Below are 21559 nucleotides of genomic sequence, written 5' to 3'. Positions count from 1 at the left end.
ATAAACTTTGAAACCTTTTTATGTAATGTAAGCAAGTAGAGTACTTACTCCTTCCAATCTTGCAATAGGAGAAAATATTTTTCCATAGTCTATCCCTTCTTGTGCATATCCTTTACATACTTATCTCTCCTTGTTGTGACTTCACCATTTTCATCTAACTTGTTTCGATACACCCACTTGGTGTCAATCACATTTTTTCAAGGATTAACCTTAGAAAAAGTAACAATTATAGGAAAATATATCCAATATCAAAAAATAATAGATTGCATAGAAGAGAGCACAAGACACTAAGATTTATTGTGGTCAACCTGATCCTTAGGCTATGTCCATCAACAAGAAGTCTAATATTATTATTATTATCCTATAATTACAATCTACAATACTACTGCAAGAACCTACAATATCACCATTACATTATTAAATTCTTAACTCTAAGCCTTTTTGTACAAGCTTTTGACTACTTACACAATTAGGACTAGAATAAGTCATTTGATAGGAAAATAAAAATAGACAACTTTTACAATATAAGGTCATTTTTGGCTTTGGGGGCACTACCCCCAAAAACCCCTACAGGGGCATTGCCCCTCGATCCCACCTTATACTATGATAGGGAGTGCACCTAGGGTGTTGCCCCTTGAACCCATCTTGGGGGCACTACCCCAAAACCCTCATAGAAATAATATGGGGAGAAAATCACATAGAGTAAACCTTTGAGTTTAATTAGGTCCACATCACAACAATCTCCCACTTGGAGATTGATCGGACTCCACAATAATAACCTCCCACTTAGAGACTGATCATAGTACTGCTAAACTTGTAGCTTCTACTAAAATATCAAATCACCCTAGACTCTATTGTTCTTTTATTTTGTTCAATCTAAAAGACCAACCGAAGCTGAAGAGGAATTCAACTTCTCCCTTATTACTACCTTGGTAAACATATTTTCTTGATTATCATATGTATGTATCTTGTCTAGCTTTAACTATCCATCATCCAAAAATGACTGAATGAAATAGTGACGTAACTTTATGCTTTTTGTCTTTGAATGTAGAGCTAAATTCTTTGCATGATGAATGCCACTCTAACTATCTATAGACTAATAATTGTCCTTCTGAGGGTGTCCCAACTCATCCATGAAAAATTGAAGCCATATCATCTCCTTGGTTGCATCTGTAGCAGTAACATACTATGTCTCTATAGCGAATAAAACATTAACCTTGTGAAATCGAGAAACTTATTTGACTGTTGCCCCACCAATAGTAAATACATAACCTATATTACTTCACTAGGTATCAATATCTCCTACCAAATCTAAGTCAATATAGCCTTGTAAATTGGTATTAGAGCCCCCAAAGTGTAGAAACTTAGTAGATGTTTCTTTTTAATATCTGATAATCCATTTAACTACATTCCAATGCTCAATTTCTAGATGACTCATATACCTACTAACAACTCCCACTACATGTGTAATATCCAGCCTAGTAGATACCATAACGTACATCAAGCTTCCTATAGCTAATGCATAAGGTACCTTAGACATATTAATCTCCTCTTCTTATGTCTTGGGATACATCTCCTTAGTCAACTTCAAATGACTAGGTAAAGGTGTGCTGATAGCTTTAGCATTCTGCATAGAGAAATGTTTCAACACCTTCATAATATAATCAACCTAAGATAATGTCAATTTCTTGTTCTTCCTATCTCTACAAATATTTATACTAAGAATTTTTTTTTCTGCCCCCAAATCCTTCATAGCAAATGCATGTGCTAACTAGCGTTTCAACCCCTTAATGTGATCCATGTTAGACCTAGCTACAAGAATATCATCAACATATAAACATAAAATAATGTAGCTATCATCTTCCAACCTCTTAAAATAAACACAATGATCTAAATGATAGTTACTATATCCATGGTCATGCATAAAACTATCAAATTTTAGATACCATTGCCAAGGTGCTTGCTTCAAGCCATATAAACTTTTCTTCAATCTATACACTAAATTCTCCTTATCTTTGACCTCAAATCCCTATGACTGTGTCATATACATCTCTTCATCCAAATCACCATGAAGGAGGATGTTTGAACATCGAGCTACTCTAAATGTAAATCTTTAGTAGCTACAATACTTAAAATAGTTTGAATAGAAGTCATTTTAACAATAGGAGAGAATATCTCATCAAATTCAATGCCTTTTTCCATGAAAATCCTTTTACAACTAACTTGGATTTAAATATTTTCTTACCTCATCCTCTTCTTTTAACCTGTAAACCCATTTATTTTGTAAAGCCCTTTTACCTGAAGGCAACGTGGATAAATCCCAAGACTTATTTTTCACCAAAAAGTCCATTTCTTATTTCATTGTAGACTCCCATTAAATCTTTATATCCACTTGTGTAGCTTCATCATAATATTTAGATTCACTAGCATTAGAAAAGTAAAATAGAATACAAAGAAGGAAAAAATCTTTCTAGAGGTCTACTTAGCCTTGTTGACCATCTAATATTTAGTGAGGTGTGTGGTATTTGTTAGTACAATTGTTGCACATCATGAGGAATTTTTGGAACATCATCTTTTGGAGTATTATCCAACACTACACAATCTCATTTCTTCTCATATTGCTACAATATATCTTTGTACAATAGTTTCTCATTGAATATGATGTCCCTACTTCTTAAAATTTTACAATTTTCAAAATTCCAAATTCTATAACCAAATTCTTTAATTCCATATCCAAAAAATACACATTTTTTTGACTTAGCTTCTAGCTTGGTTCTATTTTTAGAATCTATATGAGCAAATGCTTCACCACTAAAGGTTTTGAGAAAAGAATAACTAGCCTTCTTATCGGTCCATGCTTACTCTAGAATACCATAATTCAAAGGAGTAGAGGGACCTCTATTAACCAAATATACAATAGTATTGATAGCCTTCAACCACATGTTTAAGGGAAACCCTACATGCAACCTCATGCTTCTTACACACTCCATTATAGTCCAGTTCATATGTTCAACCACTCCATTTTCCTATGGAGTCCTCAAAAAAAATTTCTATCTATGAATATCATTAGTGGAGAAATAATATTCAAATTCATGATTGCAATACTCACTGCCATTATTAGATCTGAGATATTTTAATTTCTTACCAGTCTTATTTTCAACCAAGCATTTCCATTTCTTAAAATTTTGAAATACATCAGATTTCTATCTAAGGAAATAAAAACATACTTTTCTAGTTGTATCATCAATAAATGTAACATAATAATGAGAGCCACCAATGAAAGATACATGAGTTGCTCTCCATACATCTATATTTACAAGCTTTAATCTCTCACTTTTCTTTTCCTTCTCAGTCTTCACAAAACTCTCTCTCTTTTATTTTCTATACACAACTTTCAACAAAATCCATATTAGCACATTTTAGACTTGGTAAAAATTTCTTTGAATGAATTACTTTCATACCTTTCTCACTCAAGTGCCCAAGTTTTTTGTACCACAACATTGTATCAAAATCAATAGCAACTATTTGTTCCTAGACATTCATTTTTATTTGAAACAATCAAAGTAGAAGGAAAAATATGACTTGTACAAAGATATAAGGTGCCTACTTTCATACCTTTTGCTACTAAAAGGGAACCTTTTGAAACCTTCCAATTGTTATCATTGAGTTGTCCTGCTGAAATTAAATTTCTACTCGGCCTTGGAACATGTCTTACCTCATATAATAGCCAATGATTCCCATTTTGCAACTTAATCTTAACTTTTTCCTTTCCAAAAATTTGATAGGGTACATTATCCCCCAAATAAACAATCCCAAAATCCCCTTGGACATAATCAATAAAATAACCTCTATGAGGTGTAGCATGAAATGAAGCACTACAATCTACAACCCATGAATCATCAATACTTTCTAAAGATAGAAGCAAAACATTCTTTTCAAATTTTTTATACCACATTTGGCTCCTTGTTCCCTTTTGGTTTATCTCCTTCATTATTCTTTCAAGTCCAACAATTTTTCTTCTTATGCCCTGGTTTACCATAGTACCAAAAATCTCTTGGGCCTCTGGATTTAGACCTCTTCTCCTTTGACTTTTGTCTTAATTTCTCATGATTTCTAAAATTATTTCCTCTCTTAGTCATTCTGCCTCTACTTTGTGTGTTGAAAGCACTTCCTGATGTAGATCCACCTAAGGTTTTCCTAAAATTTTCCTCAGTCAAAATAATACTGATCCCATCATCAAATTTTAGGGTATTAGATCCAAAAATAGAATTGCTTACAACCATTACCAAGCCATTCCAACTTTCAGGCAAAGAACACAACATCAAGAGAGCCCTAATTTATTCATCAAACTTAATGTCCACAAAATATAACTAACTAGTAATACTATTAAACTCATTTAAATGGTCAGCATCATATCCACCTTCTATCATTTTCATATTAAATAAACACTTCATTAGAAATACCTTGTTTGAAGTGGAGGGCTTTTAATAGAGTTTTTCAAGGGTTTGCATGAACTCTTTCATCATCTTTGTTTTTGTAATATTAAATATCACTAATGGTGCCAAGCATAATCAAATGCTTCCAAGTGTCTTTCTATCTAAAATCTCCCAGTTCTCATCTAACATAGCTCCTTATTTCTTGGATCTTCCTTCCAATGTCTTCCATAAATCCTTTTGATAAAGATAGTCTTCCATTTACATCTTCCATAACTGAAAGTTCTACCCATTAAACTTCTCCACCTTTAGCTTACCGTCGTCTACCATTGCTCCCACTAAACTACGAGACTCCCACTCAATCATGAGACCTTCTTGTAGAGTATCACTAAAAAAAAATTGATGACTATCTGGCTAAAAAAAATGATGATATTCTAGCTCTGATACCAATTATTAGGATTAACCTCAGACAAAAATAACAATTACATGCAAATATATGCAATATCAAGAGATAATAGATCGCACAGAAGGCAATACAAGATACACAGATTTAATGTGGCTCACCTAATCCCTAGGCTATATCCACCAATAGCAAGTTCAATATTATTATTATCTAATGATTACAATTCACAATCCCTTGTAGCTCAATACCACAACAAGAAGTTACAATATCACCATTACATTACGAAATTCCTAACCCTAAGCCTTTTTATACAAGCTTTCTACTACTTACACAATTAGGGCTAGAATATGTCATCTAATAGGAAAATAAAAATTGACACCTTTTATAATATAATGTCATTTTTGGCTTTGAGGCTGCTGCCCCTAAAAATCCTTGTGAGGGTGTTGCCCCTTGACCCCACCCTATACTACAATAGGGAGCACACCTAGGGCACTACCCCTTGACCCTGTCTTGGGGGTGCTACCCCCAAACCCCCATATAAATAATATGGGGAGAAAACCACATTGAATAAACTTCTAAGTTTGATTAGGCTCCACATCACAACACATTTTTATCTTCCAGTCTAGGAACAAGAGTCCATGTCTTATTTTTCTAAATTTGTTCAATATCTTCTTTCATGGCTTTACTCTAGTCCACATCTTCTAAGACATCTTTCATTGTTTTAGGTTCATGCATGCCAAGAAAACATGTATCATTTCTCAACTTCTTCCTTGTCATTGGTCTTGCATATTTATCTCCAATTATTTGTGCTACAAGGTGATGTCTCTTGACATACTTTAACAATCTTGGTTCTGCTATGCTTTTCTCATTCTGTCTCTCAACTTCTAAACCACTATGTACATTTCTATTAAGTAGTTCAACATCTCTTTCATGTACACTAATCTCAAAATTTGAATGTTTCTCAACTTCATTTTTATAATTCGACACCTGAATAACTTATTTCCTAAATGCAACTTCAGGTATTCATAGTATGTGACTCAACAACCACTAAAACTTCTTGTTGATTTATAACTTGATTTATAACATCTTCATCAATAGTCATACCTTCATAAAAATGTAAAGATGATTTTTATTCCTCTAATTCCTTCATAGGTTCAGTCTCTTGTACTTTTGTATGTTCATCAAATTTTACATTTACACTTTTCACAACTTTGTTAGTGTTAGTATTTAAACACTTATAAGCTTTGCTTCTTCTAGAATAGCCAAGGAATATACCTTTTTTAGTTTTTCCATCTAGTTTACCATTCCTAAAATCCTTGAGAATATAAAACTTGCTTCCAAATATCTTAAAATATTTTACATTTGGTGAGTATCCATACCATAGTTCAAAAGGTTTTGAATGAGTACCTTTCTTGACTTGCACACAGTTCGAGGTATATGTAGTTATAATTACAAATTTTCTCTTGTATTACAAAGCAACATTTTTCTCCATCATGAGTTTCCTAGCACAGTCCATTACAAATCTCCTACTTACCAATTTGATGTGGAAATTATCTCCTACTTATCAATTGATGAGCTCAAGGGGCTTTCTAATCAATGGTTCATAAAGCACAATACTTGGTGAAGATTTTGTAAATGGGGTTGCAAGCTTTGGGTATTAATCATGGGGGAAACTTCATAGTTAAGCACGCTCAAGCTAGAGTAGTACTGGGATGGGTGACCTCCCAATAAGTCTCATTGCTTCAACCCTATGAGCATCACCTAGATCCAATGAGTGCTAAGTGTTCCATTTATTCTCATGAGAGATGGATTTATGTTGAATCACTACTCATGAAACATGGGTCAATGAGTTTGACTCAAAAATCACATAGTTAATACTAATAGCAATATCACAATTTGACTTACTGTGGCAATTATCTTCTACTTATCAATTGATGAGATTAAGGGGCTTTCTAATAAATTTTTCATAAGGTACAATCCTTGGTGAATGTTTTCCAAATGGTATTGCAAGCTTTGGGTTTAAACATGGAGGAAACTCCATAGTTAAGTGTACTCAAGTTGGAATAGTATTGAGATGGGTGACATCCCAGTAAGTCCCAGTGCTTCACCTCTATGAGCATCACCTAGATCTAATGAGTGCTAAGTGTTCCATTTATTCTCATGAGAGATGGATTCATGTTGAATGACTACTCATGAAACATGGTTCAACAAGTTTGACTCAAAAATCACATAGTTAAATCTTGATAGCAATATCACAATTTGAATTGCTATGAAAATTATCTCCTACTTACCATTACAAATCTATTTCTCCTTTTAGCAATTCCATTTTGTTGAGGGGTCATAGTGGTAGATGTCTATCTTTTGATTCCTCTATCATTACAAAACATCTCAAACTCATTTGACATAAATTATCCTCCTTTGAAAGATCTCAAACATGTTAGACTTTTACCTATTTCCTTCTCAACTCTTGCTAAGTACCACTTAAACATTTTGAAAGCATCAAATTTCTATTTCAAAAATATAATTTTCATCATTCTATGATAATCATAAACGAATAACATAATGTACTCATCTCCTTTGTAGGTTTTCACATTAACTGGTCCACACAATTTACTCTAAACAATCTCTAAGATTCCTTTATAGGTATGAGTCTTACTCTTAGAACTTGACTTTGTCATTTTTCCTAACTGACATTGTTTAAAAATTATATTTTTAGGTTTCTTCAACTTAAGAAATCCTATGACTCTTCTCATGTTGCTAATACTAACGAAGTTATCAAAATTAACATGACATAACCTCTTTTGCCATAGCTACACATCATCAAATTCTACAACTAAATAAGTAACATTCTCCATATCAAAGTAGAATAGATTACCTCTAGTTTGATCACCTTTTCCAATTAGTTTTCTATCACTATCATATATCTTAGAAATCTTGTTCTCAAACTTAACCTTACAACCTAAACTATTCAGTTGTGACACACTCAACAAATTATAGTTACATCCTTCAACATAATAAGCATTGTCACATAAAATCTTTTCTATGAGTTTGATAGAGCCTTTTTCCTTTTATCAAATAGGGTGCATCATTACCAAACCTTACACTATTTCCATCATAATAATTCATGGTAATGAACTTTCTTTTATCTTCAATCATGTGATGTGAACACCCAATGTCAATGATTCATCTATCATTCCTATTCATGCAAGACATTAATATAGTTATCTCATCCTCATCAGAATCATCCTTCATTGCAACATACACCACTTCATCATCATGATCATCAAATCCATGTTTAGTTTCTTCTTCAGCAATGTAGCAAGACTTATTGCCTTTGTCTTTGTTGTCTTCATCCCTTCTACTTTTATATTTGTCTCCACCTCTATAATTTTTTTTCTCTAGACATCTAGCAACAATATGACCAACCTCATTGCAATTGAAACATATGATAGGTAACTTGCTTTTGAATTTTTCTTTATCTCTATGAAATCTTCTTGCTAGTAGTGCTTTAAGTTGTTCTGTATCTTCCTCATTTATATCACTATCATTGGAGACATATTTTACCTTTTTCTTCTTCTTCTCATTAGTTTCCTTCAATGACAACTTGTCTTTAAAAATAGATTCAACATTGTCAAATTTGAAATTATCAAAATTAGATAGCTCAAAAGTAGTGAGCCTACCTACTAGACTTTCAAGAGTTAGATTAGAACCTATTATGCATCTTAGTTCTTGTATTGGAGAAAATCTAATAGCATAAATGGGAAGCAATATTCTCAAAACTTTACTTACTATAGTCTCATCATCTATCTTACTAGTAGCTCCTCTTATTGCATTAACAACATCTTTTATCCTAGATCGATATTGAGCAATATTCTCACCTTCTTGCATTCTCATATCATTGAACTTACCTCTAAGACTTTTAGATTTAAATTTTAGAATATTTGTGTCTCCTCCATAAATAGTGTAAAGAGCATCCCACTTTTACTTTGCACTGTCATAACCCTTGATATCATCAAACTTGACATAACTTAGGGAAGAGGCAATATAAAACATTTCTTGGTTGTATTCTTTCTTCTTTTTCAAATCTTTAGCAGTTAAGGCTCCAACAAGATTGACATGCTTTGTGATGATGGTAGATTGTGCATGATCTCCAATAACTCTTAGGTGTGGCTTCATTAGAGTTTTCCATGTAGGTAATTTATCTCTATTAAGCTTGGATACCTCTCTTTTTAACATCTTGATATTTTTCTTCTAGTACCTTCAAACTAGTCCTCTTAAGTAGATGGCTTTGATACCAATTATTGAGAGGGGGGTGAATTAGTTATCCAAGGTTTAAATGTACAAATAAAACTTTTCAGAACTTAGTGAACCCATATCCATAAAACATATTCATCATGAATGCATCCATTAGATCATACAATCACCTAAAATTTTTAGGTTATCATCAAATCAACTCTACAAAAATGTAAGCATGAAACATAATAGATTCAATAACACATTTGACATAATAATTTTATGTGGAAACCCAATTTGGAAAAAACCACTAGTAACATGCTACTCATTCTCACTCTTCTGATGTGATGTTGTGTGAAAGGCCAACCTTGTTAAACATTATAATGCACACTGTTAAATGTGACCTGGTTAGAGGATTTCAATCATCCTACTAGGAGTGAGCCTTTTTAGAGGAATTTAGATCATTCACTTGGAATGTCACCCAATTAAAGATTTACAAATGACTATTAGTTCAACTTTAATCCAAATGATTTACCCTATATAGATACAATGATTAGAAAGTAATTGTAAGACTTGATCTGATAAGAACTTACAACTCACTTTGTGGATTATAGATCTTTGTTTCAATCCTGCATTCTTCTTGGCTTTCACACACTTTAGCTCTGATAGCTTGTCCACCCTTCAAGCATCCATACCCTTAATCCTTCTTTCATTTCTTTCCAATAGTAGTCTCTTCTCTTTGGTCACTATATGAAGCAATACCTTAGACTCATTGTCTTCCTTAGGTTCTCACACATGACAACCTTTTTTTCTGACCAACCATCTCTATAAATAGAAAATTTAGACATTTTGTTGTTAATCCTCTATTTCCCATTTTAGGGTTAGGTAGGATAGGTAGGATTCAATGAATCTACCCATCTTTTAATTTTATTCCCTTCTAGAAACTTCTCCTTTAATCCTCTTTGAATTTTCCTCAAAATAGTTCATCTTCAATTTTGTGCCATTAGCTCATCAAGCTTATCTTCCACACAGTTCACACAATCCATGAAATTGAATTTATTAGCTTAGATTCATCGAATTCATGATCTTTCTCATAATGTTATCTCTTGGTATTAAATTTCTTTTGATACTTGGTACATAACTACACTTCTTTACATCCACTATCAAATCACTTGACATGAACTAAAGTTTACTTGTGCTTAGAATCAACTAAAATTTACTCAGTTAACACTGTATCACTCAACATACATTGAAAGTTGACATTTCTTGGCTCCAACTAATTTTTTTTCTCAACTTACACTAATTTTTCTTGGTATCTACTATGAGGATTGTTAAGATTGGTAGACATAATTCATTCTAGTTTTTCTTTTGAACTTAATTAGTGTATTTATCCTTTACAACCTTAAGTAGATAATCCATGCGCTATAATATCACTATCTTAATTGTTCTTTGTACTCCTTTTCCATATCATAACTCAACCTTTCCTCTAGGTGCTATTGTTACCTCATTTGATAAAGTCCTCTTCATAAATCAAACAAATGATAATACTAAAATCATGTAAGCAATTGTCTTACTAGCAAGTAGCATGTTTGACATTAGTGACAAAAAAATGCTTGAAACACATTCTCATATTTCTATCAATATATTTTTGTTGATGATTTTATGAGAATTATGTGGGTAGTATTTCCTAAAGAGAAATATAAATCATTTGAGAAGTTTAAGATATTTAAGAATAAAGTTGAGAATGAATCTAATGTTAAGATAATATGTTTAAGGTCAGATAGATGAGGGGAGTTTACCTCTAGAGAATTCAATGCGTTTCATGAAGAGAACATAATTAAGAGACACTTATCTTCACCCAAGACCCCTGAGAAGAATGGAATAGAAAAAAGGAGAAACATATTAGTATCAGAGGTAGTGAGAGAAATGATGTTTGATAATGATGTATCTAAGACAATTTGGAGAGAAGTAGTCAATACAAAAATATAAACCATGAATGAAGTACATATTAGAAAAGGTATGAATAAGATTCCTAATTATGAGTTATGGTTTGGTCAAGAACCTTTAGCAAATTATTTCAAAAATTTTGGAAGCAAGTGTTACATAAAGAGAGATCATGATGTTGGTAAGTTTGATCCAAAAAGTGATGAAGGTATGCTTCTTTGTTATTATTTGAAAAGTAAAGCTTTCATATGCTTTAATCATGGAACCAAAATAATAGTTGAATGTGAAAATGTAAAAGTTGATGAAAAAATTGAAATTAAGGAAAAGGTGATGGATTACAATTCTGATGATGAAGAAGAAAATATTTAAATTGTTAGATAGAATGTAGAAGTTTTCTTTGAGACTAACAATTATCTACAAAATGATGTGAAAATCATTGAGGAAAGAGGATAATAGAGATCTAAAACAATCAAACAAGTAAGAGTTGATCTAGCAACTCTTACCTCTAATAAACTTGACAAAGAATCACCCACGAGAGTAGATAATTGAAAGAAAAGACAAAGGAGTGATGATAAGAAACAAAGTTAATGAGGAACTATGTTTGATTTCTCAAGTTGAACCTAAAAGTACAAATGGAGCATGCAAAGACGATTATTAGATTCAAGAAATGAAGGAAGAATTTGATCAAATTGTGAACAATGACACATGGGAGTTAGTTCTAATACCTAAAGACAAGAATGTTATTGGAACCAAATGCGTATTTGGAAAAAAATGTGATAGCCCATATTTTCACTATGCTAAAATTTTGAAAATATACTCTTAAAATATCTTGAATAATATTGTGTAGTTAGGGTTTCAGTTCTTTGTTGTCAAATTTCCTATTAAAACCCCAACCTAGTAGGCTTATACCCTAGCTCATTTCATTTTTTTTTCAACATAGGATCTTGCAATGTTCTAAGAATTATGTCCTTTACCCTATCATTGAAATTTTTCCTTGTTCCACTATCAAATTTGGTTTTCACCATAGGTTTTATTTTTAGTGGGAGATACAATTTTATTGTCAAAGCTTTCTATCTCTTGTTATGATCTTATGATCAAATTCTATAGCGTGGAGTCATAGGTTTAAGGCTTTCAATCTTATAATTTTATGAAACAAGGATTAGCACATGATCATAAAGGTTAGTTGTTGGGTCTACTGATCATACAATATCTAATCCAAGTGTAAAAGCATAAACTCTTTTGAGTGGACACCTAACCATACACAAAATAATAGAAGCAAGAGATTGTAAGGTATAAAGTTATGAGGTTGTCTAGTGTTATAATCTTACAAAGTGGGGCCTATGTTAATAAAGTTCCTCGAGGATTCAAAGATAGAAATCATAAGATTGTGAAAGAAAGACATGAATGTTTCTACGACTATGAAACAAGGTTAAGTGTATGGTCAAAAGGATAATAGAAAAGAAACTGCTAGAGCTTCCAAGGTTATGATAAATGAAGATTTGTATGTTTGAAAGGTGAAGAAAATGGTTAAAAGAAAGCTCCTAGAGTTACAATGGAGGTTTATATGGCAATGAGTGTGAGATCATAAAGCAGTAAAAGGTAAGCTTTGATGATAAAAGTAGCTGTAAAAGAAAGATCATAAAGGTTTAGATGTATATTGCCGATGCTATGAAGAGGTTTATAAAATTTTTGGCATAAGTTTGTGGTCTTGAAGATGAAATTATAGTTAGTGTTTATGATCTTACGATAAGTTGTTAGGCATAAGGTCATAAAAGGTATATAAGGGTTCTCTACTAATATAATAAATCATCAATCATAAGATTGTAAAGGTCAATTTTCTTTCTTATGGGGATATAAAGGGTTTGAATTTAAAAATGGAAGTGTAAGATCAAAGATGTTAAAATTATGAAATAAAAAGTGTTTTTTCCTTCTTTGAGATAGAAGATGACAAAATGTTTTTGACTAATGAAAATTGAACAAAGTACAATAAAGAGCTAATCTAGAAAATCAAGTCAACACTCCATTGTGTTGATAGAAAAAACTGAGTTTTAAAGGTCATGCATGTAGGAAATATATGTAGTAAAAGATTTGATGAAGTATAAATAAAATAAAAGAATATTTTCTAGACTGAAACAAGATACTATTCACAAAGCAAGAAGAGTTCAAGAATTTGTAGAGTTTTTAGATAAGTTGTAGAGTTTCTAGTTTTTAGTTGTAGAGCTTCTAGACTTTTGTTTCAATCATAATGTCAGATAAAGAAGTAGAAGAGATTCAAGCTAAAGATATGGAGGTTGCAAAAACATAAATCTCTAAGGTAGGAAAGACTTGGAAAAAAAAGCCAAAAAAATTTGTAGACGAATGGATGAAGACATTCCCAGACTCATCAAATGCCATTTTTTCAAATGATCATGACTTCAAAGACCTATACATGCTTTGGAGGGATGCAATTTTCCCTGGTGTCAATGGATATGAGCTTTTTAGATATTTCTAAAAGAATAAGTTTGAAGAGATCCCTATCTGCAATCTATGGAGGAAGAATTTGGCAAAGCTACTATTCCCAGAAGTGTATGTAGATGTTGATTTGGTAAAGGCTCTAATCAATTCTAAGAATTTGGTAACCAAATCATTCCATAGGCATGATGGGAGTATTTTATGTACTTTGATTTGTGCTTCATTCATTGAAGCCTTTGGATTGGAGGGTCAAATGTGTGTCTTGCTAGATATAGATGAACTTCAAGAGAAGTTTGAGATAAATACAAATGCCTACACTATGAAGGCTATGATTCAACATATCCCTATGGACCTCAAGAAACTGGCGGATCATCCTAAGAAAGTGGATAAGATGATACCTATGGGAAAATTCAAAAGTTACTTTCAAAAGAATATATATGGTCTCCACAAGGTGGTGGGTAGTGATGGGTTTGATATGGTGTATGGGTCAATCTACATTATAGCCTGAGATGTGCATGATACTTTCTATAATGTGGAATATGGTTATGTGGCCTAGATTATTGAGAAGATGCAAGAATACAATAGATTATCACAAAGAGCACAATTGGAGAATTTTACGTTCCACCATTATTCATTTTTGATGCATCTAATTTTATAAAAGAATGTGGGATATATGAGTCCAGATTTTATAGATCATACATTTGATGCAAATGGAGAGTTTCCTGTACAACTATAGATAGAGGTATGGGATAGGTTTTTCCATTAATCTGATTCTATTCCCTTCTTTAATAATTTTAGCTCAATAATAATGAAAATTCTAGACCCTAGTTTGTTTAGGGCCCTTGAGATTTTAACTTTTTATCTTATGAGAGTTTATGCATGTCCCCAACCAGCACATATAATTTTAATATATATCCCTCCTAGAATTACCATCATTAAATTCATGTGGCAATTATTCATGGTAAATAGGGAATATTTAGGGCCAAAAGTGCATAAGTGTATTTTTTTGTGTAGATTTTTTAGGATAGGGGACTTTTCAATTGGAAAGGAATCCTTAGATCAAATTCATGCTTTTCTTTGCACTGCAACCTATCCACTACCCCATCCTAGAGTACTTCATGAGAAATACTCTAAAGGGGATTAGGGGTTATGTGTTACCCAACATAAAGGAGTTTCCCTATGAGGACTTGATCACAAACCTTGTAGCTAAAGGGGAAGCTATAGATAAATTGAAAAAAATTGATGATATTTTAAGGGTAGAGAATGAGTTAAAGAAAGAAGACCCAAGCTTTAAGGGCTTCTATATAGATGTTCCATATCCATGTAGATTGAGGAAAATTGTCGATGTTTTTAGTGAGATCATGGTATAGATGCCTAAAAAACTAGTAAGTGAAGAGGGAAGAGTGAAACCTGACACCCCTGAGCCTGATGTTGTCTTAAAAGTTAAGGAGAATGAGTTTGCAGAAGTGTCATGGGTTGAAAAGGGAAACAAGAGTTAAAAATTGATCTAAATACCTAATAAGGTAGAGTAGAGAACACTTCAATTAATGTTTGAGAAGAATCTATATTTTTATGATTTAAGGAAGAACTATTTACATGATAGAGTGAATGAAATAGAGAATTCTATGAATGACTTGGAACTAGCAATAACTAGGTTGGATGGTAGGATGATCCAAGCATAACAATTCATGGAGGATGATGAGTTCCTCAAATCTATAGAGTTTAAAAGATTTTCATACAAAGTAAAGCATAGTGAACTGATTTTGAAATTCAAACCAAGAGAATTAGAAGAAAAGATCCAAGAATTGGTAGACAAACTACATGCTTATGACTTAGAGAGTGAAAAGATGACTCTTACAGAGGCAAGGGACCTTATTTAGAGAAGTGGAATGCTTCTAGTTCCTAGATAGGATTAGGAGCAAGCTTTCATGCTTGATCTGATCATGAGAAAAGATAATTAAATCTCATATGAGGCATTTGGTGTTGATGCTCTTTAAAGGGGATTGGGTTTCAATATAGATTCCAAATCCTTTGTAGTATAGAGCATGTCACCTAAAAAAAATAAGCCAAAAGTAATGGATATACAGAATACTACTCAAGGTAATATGATAGTCGAAACCATGTAGAGTACTTCTAGTTCAAAAATTTTAAAGGCCATAAAACACTTCTCATTTATTAATGAGGCAAAAGTGGAAGAGATGAAGACAAAACTAGCAAGAATGTTCCAAGATTACATCGATATTAGGAAGTTATATGAGGAAGATCTTAGGAAGAGATATGTTTATAACCAAAAAATAAATGAGCTGGAGGGTAGGGCTAAAGAGCTAGAGGCTAAGGTTGAATTTTAAAGGAGCAACTTAATATTGTAGAACAAAATAGAGTAGTTAACAACAATGAACAACCAACTAAGGCCATGCAAGAAATGTCAAACTAGACCACATAACAAGTACAAGATGGTGCTAAGCCATGAAGAATGAGCATAGATTTTCAAGCTCCACAACAAGGTGGTGAGATGAGAACCAATTTTTTGAAAGGTATGATAGGCCATAGGATAGATACACTAAAGAAGATATTCATTTTTTGGAAAGATTGATTTTATTGATGACAAAGAAGCTAGATTACGTGAAACAATTTTCATAGTAAAGGAAGGCCAAGAAATAGTAAAAGAAATAATTAGTTTCTTTACTAGTAAGCTACACATAATAAAAAACAAAATAAAGGTATTTTCAAGAGGGATTGAACCATATATCCCACCAATTTTGGATGCTAATAATAAATTGAAGGACTAGTAGGAGCAGTTAGATTCTTTTGATTCAATACTGGCTCAAGGATGAGTGACAACTATTTTTGAAGATGAAAGTGATGTTCCTTACAATAATTTAATTGATTCCTTTTTAAAAGTAGAAATAAACATAAACTAGTTTGCAAATTAATTAAAGGCCGTAATAGATGCAAGGTGAAACAGGGAAATTAGTGACTTGGATGGAGTCAGAGGCAATGAATGACCAACCAAGAGAGAAATTTATGTTGTCAAAGAAATTGGAGAGATTAAAGCTTTGCCCATAGGAAGCAGTTAGAAGTCACAACTAGATTAAAGAAGGTACAAACAATGACAATGATAGTTTGTTAAAGTGGAAACATGCTCATTTTGGACACACCTAAAGAAAGTTTCCACTTGCTAGTTTTGGAACTACTACCCCAATTTTTTCCAAGTAGAAATAATGTTTGTAAAATGAAAATATCAAAAATGTATTTGTATTTTTAATTAAATATCGACAAGTATCATCTCATCTAAAGCTTTTTGTAATCCTTGTCTATAAAAGGATTTCCAAGATGTGGAGTGAGAATTTGAGTTCTATCTTATTTTAGTGCTTCTACTATTTGTAGTTGGTTTAGTCTTTCTATCTAAGAAACAAGGCTATACTTGTATGAAAAGGTTATTTATAGCAAGAAGGAATTGACTACGAAGAAGCATTTTCCCTTGTAGCTATAATAGAAGCAGTGAGATTGATCTTGGTTTATGAAGCGAATAAGAAGTTCAAAGTTTATCAAATGGATGTTAAATTATCTTTTCTAAATGGAGAACTTGAAGAAGAGGTATACACTCAGCAACCTGAAGGATTACCTCGAATAGAAGAAAAAGATATGAAATGTGGATTGAAGAAAGCTCTATATGATCTAAAGCAAGCACCTAGAACCTAGTATGTAAGGTTGCACAAGTATTTGGCAAAGCTTATATTTTCTAAATGTACAATAGATAGTAAATTATCCTTGCAAGAAATTGAGAATGGTTTTTTGATGGCATATTATTTTGAGGCAATAATGAAGAAATTGATAAGTTTTATGAAGAAATGAAGAATGAGTTTGAAATGAGCATGATAGGAGAAATGGAGTTATATTTAGGTTTGTAGATTGTCCAAAATAGAGATGACATTTTCATTTAACAAGATAAGTACTTGAGAGACTTGTTGAAAATATTTGGCTTGCAAAGTTATAAACCTATTGGTACACCAATGATAATTAGTCACACATTATCTAGGAAGGATGAGACACCTACAATTGAGAAGAAGAAGTACAGATCCATGATTGGAGGTTTGCAATATCTAACTCACACTAGACTAGTTATAGAAAATGAAGTTGGGATTGTAGCTAGATTTCAAGATGATCCTAAGGAGTATCATTATGAAAAAATAAAGAGGGTATTCAGATGTTCAAAGAGAATATTTGATTATGGATATGGCATGATAGATCAAGTAATTTCACTATATGTGCTTGTACTGATTCCAAAAAGGTAGACAATATGGATGATAGAAGAAGTACTAGTGGTGGATCACTTTTTCTTGGAGAAAGATTAGTTTTTTTGGATAAGCAAGAAATAATATTGTATTTCATAGAGAATAGCTAAGGAAAAGTATGTAGCAACAAAAAATAACTGTAATCAAGTTATGTGAATAAAGAAGACATTGAAGAATATTGGGATATAATTTTTAGAACCTATTATCATATATTGTGATACCAAAAGTACAATAAGTATGTCTAAGAATCTTGTATTGTATTCTGAGACTAAGCATATATCTATTAAGTATCATCTTTTGAGAGATAAGGTAGCAGATAAAGAGATCAGATTGGAGTATGTTATTACTAAAGATCAAATTGTAGATATTTTTACAAATCTCTACCTAAAGATATATTTGAGTACTCAAGAGGTATGCTTGGGTTTATGCCCCTACCTACTTCAGAGTAGAGGTTGTAGAGAGTGCATCAGTCTAGTGGTACAAAGAACTTTTGCTTGACTAGACTGTATGCTAATGCTTCCTATATGAGGGAGTATATGTGATGAGAAGAGTCATCAAGGATTATTAGTAATTGGTCTTGAACAATGTCTTTGGACACTTGAGCTAGTTGAAAAATTGGAGTAGACAATTGACATAATGTGGCCCTTTTCATTGATGTAAATGGGGGAGATATGTACATGGAAAATATCCTCTAGGTGAATGGGGGAGAGAAAGTTGAATGGGGAGAGATGAGCACATCCTTTTTCCTTATTAGGGTGATTTAGAAAGATTCATGTAAGTAAGAACAAGGAATATCTCTATCTGGGAGATATGAAGTATGAAGAGATACAATGTATGGGGGAGAATTTGAGAGCTATTTAGCATGTGAAAAACTAATGCCAATCCTAAAATGATGTAGAACATAGCACTTTATTGAGGATTTTAGATTTGATTGATGAAGAGGATTTGGAAATATGAAAACAACAAAAGAAGTAGCAAAGTATTGTTTTGTATTCTTTGATATTTTTCATCTATGTTGTCATCAATACCAAAGGGGGAGATTGTTAGCATGAATAATAATGGTATCCCTTTGGGTAATTTTTATAAGAAATGGAGAGCATGTAATAGTAGTGACATGTTTCATTCATGACTATGTTTGTCATTTATGTCAACATAGCAGTAATTCTATGAATACTCATAGAGTAGAAGACATTTATCATGGTCATATAGAGATAGTTTTGATGGTAAGGTGTTGTGAAGTTAAGGAAATGTTCCACATTATGTCTTAATGATGAACTTAAGTGCATGCAAAATAAGTCAAAGAGATACAAAAGATATACGTGATTTACAGAGAGCAGTGCAGAAATAGAGTACCTAAAGAGAAATTTTTGATGATTGGATTTTATTTCTTAACAAAGATATAATCATGATACATGAAGTTAATCAGAAATAGAGGAAATTTTGATTATGACATCAGTAAGTGCATAAGTCTTGAACTCACACATGTGAGAAGTTTTATAAACTATGAGCCGACAATGCTAGTGTAATTACAAAAAAATTAAATATCTTATTGTGGTCCTATTTTAATTAATTAAGAAAGGCTCAAGGCTAACTCAAGGAATGTTTATTAGGAATTATTATAAAGGAAAGTATTTTCCTTGTTTGTAAGAGATATGAGTATGCAAAGTGCTCAAGGAAGTGTGAACAAGAGAAGAGTGTTTGGTAAATGTGAGTAAGAAATCTTAAATATTATTGGCTGTGAAGTTTTTGATTTGGTATCAAGATCCGATTGAAAGGAAAAAGGAAGAATAAGGAGAAGTATAGTTCAATTCTATTATTATGCAAGGAATAATACAAAGATCATTTGGATAGTAGGTTCATTGATCTTACTTCTAAAGCTATTTGTATAGTGGGTCCATCTTTTTTCAAAAACTCCGAACAGGGTTGGCACAACTCCTAACGAGGTTGGAATCTCATAATAGAAATTCAAAGTCTCCTAACAAGGACTAATATGTAGTGAATGAATTCATAGACTCTAAATAGGGTCCATCCTCTAAAAAGGAATAATTATATTAGTACATCATCTTGTGGGTACCATCCCCATCGAGGTTATCCCTCTAATCAAGTGCTTCTCTAGTTAGCATATCTAGTGTTATTGTGCATGGGTATCTTGTTGTGTTTTCTTATTATATTTAATAAATTTAGTAATTATGATTATAGTTGGCTAAGTGATTCACCCCCCTTCTTAGTTATTTTGGTGGCCTATATATTCTAATAATCATGCCTATTGAGGTTGAGATCCCATCCTTGTACATATATTTGTGAGGAAAAATATCAGATGACAACTCTAGAATCACTAAAATCACACAACTAGATCCACTAGATGAAAGAAGGAAATAGGCTGATGAGCACTTCATAATCTATCGAAATTGACTCAAGTGTAACTTTAACAAAAAGGTTCACCTGCAACAATTTCAAGTAGCTGACATGGTCATCAAAGAAAACATGAAAGTCCAAGTAGATCAAGAGAAGAAGGGAAAGTTTGAGCCCACATGGCTTGGTCCATATGTTGTCACAACATCTTTTGGCTCAGGAGCATATTAGCTATCAACAATAAAAGGTAAAACTCTAAATGCTCCCTTCAATATCATTCATCTTAAGAAGTTCTATGCTTGAGACCTTCACTATATATTTCTATTCTGGAAAAAATAAAAATAAAATCTTCAAAAATATGAAAAAAAATTAAATATCAAGAGAAGAAAAATAAATTAGTAAAGAAAAATAAGAATTCAATGGCAAACACTTGGCAATTCAAGTGCCTTGGATATGTATCTTGGTGAAAACCTAGCAATAGGCACCATGTTTACTTGGCCTTCTCATTATTTATTAGTGATCCACACCCTTGCACCCTCTCACCTCATCCAAATCATCCATCTCCTCATGTTCCCAAGATGTTCCAACATCACATCACAACAATGTATGTATTCCTATCCTAATTCCTAAACTTGGAATCCCAATTGCAATAGTGTATTATATCTTGGTAGTTTCACATTGTATCATACTCACTTAGAACATGTATCATATCCATGTATCATACTCATGTATCATACCCTTGTACTATAATCTATGTGTACTATATTTCCCATGTTATCTTCTCATCTCGAGCTTTTCACCCACTATCTCCTTATCTTGGGATTTTTCACATTGTACCATATCTAATCCATTCCACTACCCTATCATACTGAGATTTTTCATAGTGATCCTTGTACATATCTCAGTCAATCAATTTTAAATCCTCCAAAGTTGATCCTTAACTTAGTATCATTAAATATATCTCAGTCTTGTGTTCAATTCATGTATGGTCACAACTTGTAGTCCTCTTGGTTCAATATTTTAGCAATTCCTCAGGTGAGATCCCTTGTCATCAAAGTGTTATCTTAAATGCTCTAATTTCTCATCACATGTCATCATAGTCCTAGATACTACTAATAGGTCCTTGTGGGATGAACCATTCCTCTTGTTTAACCTTGGTCCCTTAGTATCCAATCCTACCGATCTCTTTGGAAAAACATTTCCTTTTTGGATTTGAATTTTATTTTGATTGATTTTATTTTTGAGATTTCATGTTTGGTTCTTAAAAAAAATTTCCAAGTGATTCAGTTGTTCCCTCCTCAAAGTCTCTATGATATTTATATCATAGTGTACTATGAATGGGGAAATATGAGAGCAAGGTCTTGATCAAGTATTTTTCTTTTTATTTTCTTGTTGAGAGTTAGTCGAATGTGACCCTTGTATATTATAAAAATATGACCACTTGTGGT

Source organism: Cupressus sempervirens, chromosome 11 (genome assembly GCF_028749045.1).
Source record: "Cupressus sempervirens isolate cs-2001-9-10 chromosome 11, ASM2874904v1, whole genome shotgun sequence".
NCBI lineage: Eukaryota > Viridiplantae > Streptophyta > Pinopsida > Cupressales > Cupressaceae > Cupressus > Cupressus sempervirens.
The sequence above is the reverse complement of the archived record's forward strand: the minus strand, read 5'-3'. Positions refer to the sequence as shown.